This window comes from Nannobrachium achirus (assembly GCF_963921795.1).
Source record: "Nannobrachium achirus genome assembly, chromosome: 19".
In the NCBI taxonomy this organism is placed as follows: domain Eukaryota; kingdom Metazoa; phylum Chordata; class Actinopteri; order Myctophiformes; family Myctophidae; genus Nannobrachium; species Nannobrachium achirus.
Genome location: NC_137826.1, coordinates 1,952,588 through 1,958,535, shown reverse-complemented (window position 1 = coordinate 1,958,535; position 5,948 = coordinate 1,952,588).

Genomic DNA, 5,948 nt, shown 5'->3' with positions numbered 1-5,948 from the left:
TGATGATGATGAGAGGGCCCAGGTCAGAGAGCACAGGAGGGGGCGGGGTTAGGAGATGAAGGTGGTGTTGGTGGTGGTGGTGGTGATTAGGTGGAGGAGATGATGGTAAAAAGATGGAGAAGGTGGAGAGCTCTCATAGCGGGAGGGGGTGGGGTGAGATTTAGAGGGAGGGAACGACCATGACACGTGGAATGTCACCACGGAGACCTGAAGGCATCGACGGAGGAGTTTGTTTTTTTGTTTGTACGTTTTTTTCTTTTTACGTGATAAATGGCTGGCGTTTAAAATGAATAAATAAATACATACATAAATAACAGTGGTGGTGGGGTGGGCGGGGGGGGGGGGGGGGGGGAGTGCTAAGAGAGAGGATGTCCGGGTCACACAGGACAGAAGAGATAATCGCCAATCCCTTTTGCGCGGAATCGCCGGGGGGTCAATACAGTGGCGTCATCTGCGACGGCCACGCGTCGTCACGTCTCATCACGTTTTATCACCAGCTCCGTAGTACCAGACGAGTTGAGTTGTTGTTGTTGGATGCGACGTCATCGTTGGTTGTCGCGTGAGGTCTGCCATCGGTGTGTGTGTGTGTGTGTGTGTGTGTGTGTAGAGGGGGGCGGGGTTCTCACAGAGCGAGATGCATTGTCGACATCCACCGCCCCCAGCGGTGGTGTTGTGCCTCTGGCGTTAGCCTCGGGACAATTTTTTTGCAGGTCTTTCAGTCCGAGTGTATCAAAAAAGCACCTCGGTTAAAGGGCGATTTCACCTCTGGGACAACCAGATCTTATTTTATTGTTGTTTGGGACACGATCAACACAATCCTGAGTTATTTCTTTTGTTCAATCTGTGTTTTTAGATATTTTTGTATTTCAGCATGCTACAAAATGCATCATGTGATGCATTTTGCATCATATGATGCATTGTAGCATGCTACAATGATGCATTTTGCATCATATGATGCTTTGAAGCATGCCAAAATACTAAAATATCTAAAAACACAGATTGAACACAAAAAATAACTCAGGATCGTGTCCCAGACAACAATAAAATAAGATCCCAGAGGTGAACTGGCCCTTTAAGGCAAGACCCGCCCGCGGAATTGATTGGCTGCGCGGAGGTGCCGAAAGTGGGGGAGAGGGGATGAAGATTTACTATCCTGGCCTCCCTGGTTTACAATGTCTAACGGCGGCGAGTCGGCTCATGCGACCTTCGCAGCGCTCGACACGGCGACTCACTCGCTGCCGCTCGCTCGGCGGCGTCTCGCGTGGCTCAAGGTCGCCTGAGACGGCGCTCCTCTGTCATCTCCACCTTAACCGAGGTTAGGGCTGTCACAACTATTACATAATCGTCTAATCGTAATTATTTGTGGTAATCGCAGTTATTTTGCATAATCGTTATAATCGTTTCCATGTTGAGAAATGTTAATATAGTTACAAACACTTTCAAAAAGTAGTGGAACTAGCAGATCTACAAGCTCACAACGCGTCGCGATGCGAGCTTGTAGATCGGCTATTTCCACTATCAATTTTCTTTTTTTAAGTATAAAATTGTCAAATATGTCAGTAATTTCTTTGTATATATTTACGTGATGTGTCATGATTGCCACGTGCCAACTTCAAAGCCTAAAAGCCAAACAGAAATGTAATTGTCAACGACAAATACACAATAAAATCGTTAATCGCAATTATTTGAGTGACAATTAATCGTAAAATTGCATAATCGTGACAGCCCAAACCGAGGTGCTTTTTTGATACACTCGGACTGAAAGACCTGCAAAAAAGGGGACTCCCATTAGAATGGTCGGAAGAACCTGATGCAAATAGATGGAAGGAGTGTGTGTGTGTGTGTGTGTGTGTGTGTGTGTTTATGGGCTGGTGGCGGGTGGGTCAGGCTAGGGGACACTGATGGCGACCAGTGGAGACACTCGTTGGGGGATAGGGGAGGGAGAAAAGGTACTAGTGCTGCTTCCGTGGGAGATCCTCTCCTATCTTCCCCGCAGTTGTCCGTGGGTTTCATATCTCTGCCAGATAGATAAGGGCTGGACGAGGGCTGGACACCCGCTAGGTTCTCCCCCGGAGAACACAAGCCTAACTTATCGTCACTGTCGGGCAGAAACCTCGTATCTCCAAGTTTCAAATTTGGAAATTTTTTTCGCAAAGTAAAGCACTGCTCCATCACACAAGGCCGTCGCACAAAAGTAGTGAAAACAGCTGATCTACAAGCACACAACGCCTCGCGGTGCGAAGCGGTGTGTGCTTGTAGATCGGCTGTTTTCACTAGTTTCAATCATTTTAAAAATGATAAACACAAAACAAACGGTTTTGGACATACAAGGTTTCCACCCGACAATGACGTTATGTCACTTTCTTTTCCCCTCCTCCCCACGTTGTTATCTTTTGGCTCCCGCATCATATAGTTTTATCATAGCTTGATTGCACACACAGGCGAAACGTATTACGACAACAGTCTCTGTTTGATGTTGCTTTATCAGATTTATATATTTTGCAAGAGCAGCAGGATCTATGGCAAAAAAAAACGACATAATAAAACATATCGGCGACTCTGTTATCTCTTACACCGTACGTCTCTATTATACCATATTAACTCCAGCTTATCCATGTTCTCTCTGCAATCGATGACCGGACCGGTATTATTCATGCGCATTTAACCAGATATGACTTATCAATCATTTCACACTAAAGATGAGCTATACGCTACGCTGAACGATTCACATACAACATTAACGCTTCTTACAATAACTCTCATGACTCATCTGTCCGTTTTTTGTTTGTTTTTTTGTGATGGAGGGACTAAAAAAAGAAAAAAGGCTGCTTTCGGAGTGGGGTGTGCCGTGACCATGTGGCGAAAAATTCCCACGGACGTGTGCTTGTAATGCCTTATTAGCCTGGAGGCTAAGCTAAAAAGGTGACCCCCAGCGGGACGTTCTAAGCAAGTCGCAGAACTGACATTCGACACCCCTTGCAAGTTGAAATGTATGAAAAGCTGTGTTTAAGGATCAAGCCGCAAACCACAAATCCATGTTTTTTTTGCGGTTCAGTCCTGCTTATGACTAAGGTTGGAGTTTTTCCAAACGCATTACAAGCATCATCGCAAGTCACAGGGTTTTCTGGGGGATTATCCCATATCTTGAATGACTGGCAGAAAGAAGAAGGGGGGGAGGGGGGGGCTTGATTGGATGAGACATGCCTCTCGCCCCCCCCAGCCGAGGGGGCGACCAGTAAGATGACAGCATAAATCAACTCTTTATATGGTTTTATCCCTGCGCTTTGTCTCTCGTCGTCTCCTATTATTGAGTTTGATCTCAGCATATTGTACTTGAATTACCTCGTTTTCTTTTTGTTTTTGTGACCTCATGTTGCTGTTTTTTTTTTTTTTTTTTTAAATTCTTCCCTTGTTTTATTTGTACATTTTGTGAGTGTGAGTGTGAGTGTGTGAGAGAGAGGGAGAGAGCGAGGGGAGAGGTGCATTGCAAGACGTGATAGAAGCAATGTATATGCGGAAAAATTCTAAGTGCCACGGTGAAGAGATTTTTTTTTTTGTTTCTCTGTTGTGTATTTCTTTGTGCATTATTTTGTTTACCAAATTTGGTATTTTTGACCCCTGCTTGTTGAAGAGCCAGGGGGGAGTTTGTTTGTTTGTTCGGTCATTTTTGGTTTAAAAGCTACCTCTAAGTTGTGTATGTTTTCATTTTGCAAAAGCACATTATTATTTTTGTCTCATGTGTGTGTTTGTGTTTTGCATTATTTCATCATTGCAACTTCATCTCATTGCTTTCAAATGTTGATTTATGATTGTCCTGTTGTCATGTTTGTCAGCAAAAAAATAAATATATTATATATATAAAGGGTAACGGAAAGTAGGAGAGGCCGATAGCAAGGAGAAAAAAAAAGTCATTCAAATGGGCGTTTATTATTCTTCTCTTCTAGTCTCCCCCCCGCCCCCCCCCACCCCGACCGCAGAAAGAGCAGAGAAGCAATTTCGAAGCCTTAAAGTGTGGAGCGAGAGAGAGGGACGTGTGGATAAGATGTACTAGTACTTTTCAGGAGGGTTAAAAACGAGAATTAAACTTGAAAATATGTGAATAGAATTGTAGTTTTGTAATGTGAAAAACAAGGAAGGTTCGTCATCTAAGTGCTGAGCCTCCGAGGACAGGTCATAATTTGCAGCGATGCAAGCGTGCGTTGGACAATTGGAACTGCAAGTGGTAATCAAAAAGAAGAAGAAGGAGAAAAAAAAAGTGGAAGGTTAAAAATGAGAGATTCTCTTTTGGTCGACGAGTTCCTTTGAAAAATGTGTGTATTCCTGAACAAGAGCCAACAAAGGCAATTTGATATATAAAAATTGTGATATTTTTGTATTCAGTGTCGGTCCTTTTTCCATTTGTCGAGGGTTTCAGCAGGGCACAAATATTTGTATTTCTTTTTTTAACCTTTATTTTTTTGGTTTCATTTTGTTTTTTAGTTTTTCCTCTGAGTGTGAATCGTTTTTTGCCTTGCTCCTCTTTGATATCGTTGAAACATAAGTCGTGTGTGAAAAAACATATTGTAGTTCTATAAGTGTTGCTTTCTGGATGTCAATTGCATTGTAGGTGAAGGACTAAATCTTAATCTGCCACCGATTTGTGCGTACATTGTGTATGATGTGGATGGGTGGGGTTGGGTTATAGGGGCGGGCGGGAGGACGAAAAAAAAAAAAAAAAAAGACGACGGGAAAGCGGGTGGGGCGGGGGGTCGTTGCCAAACCGACCAATTAGTACTTGTCATTCACGATTTTTCAATCAAACTTGATTGTCAAAACATTTGTTTTTGTACTTGGAAAAAAAAAGAAGGGATGGCACGTCCCGTGGTGTCTTGCCATTTTATTCTCCAACACTGTGAGCTGAGGGGCTTTTTTTTTACATGATCCTCATATGATATCCACCCACGACGAAGCACAATCTATGCTCCGGCGCTTGCCAAAAAAAAAAGAGAAGATCTGCAAGTCGACACGACGGCGTTCGTTCGCTCGTACGGCAGACGCTTGTCGCATACAGCGGAGTCAGTTCAGAAAAAGCTAAGGTATGGCACCATGACTGGTGTCTTGCACACGCGCAAGACACCATTCATGTTATCATAAGGTATGGCAGCTGCCATAGCTTGCCATACCTAATTGACGCCTCTGGTCGCATACCGACGGAGCATAGATTGGGCTTAATAATAAGTCGTCGCGGCTCTTTCACGGGCCGAGACGAAGCCGAGTCAAAAACCCACCACATCCCCCCAAAAAACGCTGAGCAGTCAAGTTATTCCTACCATTGTTCTCTGAATGTTTTCTACTATTTTGCGCGCGTGTGTGTGTGTGTGTGTATGGAAGACTTGTACCTGTGTGTGTGTATGGAAGACTTGTACCTGTGTGTGTGTGTGTGTGTATTAGTGGAAAAAATGCACTAATCAGATCAGATACAAAATAAAACGATGTTCTATGCCACTTTTTTTTTTTCTCTATGTTGGAAAAAAAAGAATATATATAATACGTTGGCATCGATATAGTTCTTCCCTTCAGTGTTCCTCGGATGTTTCTGTACTATCTTTGTGCCTAAAAATGGAAATTGTTCAACAAAAATGTCCATCTATATCTGCTTAGTTTTCTGTATTTTCAGAAGAAAATAAAATAAATGGTGTATCCCACTCCTCTGGGGATGTCATGGCGCTCTTGAAGATGACCTGGTTTTTTGGGAGACTGGAGGCTTTTCTTTTCTGGAAGAATTCAATGCCTCCCTAAACGCTGCTGAACTGACGGTAGTGATTCCACGTTCGGCAGGCTCTTATAATTGTCAAAGAGAAGCGGTGTCCTTTTTTAAATATCGGTACAAAACCGAGAATGACTAATTTTTTTTTTTATTGAGATAACGGCCTATTACTTTTGACAGATGGAAAGACTTGATGAAATCA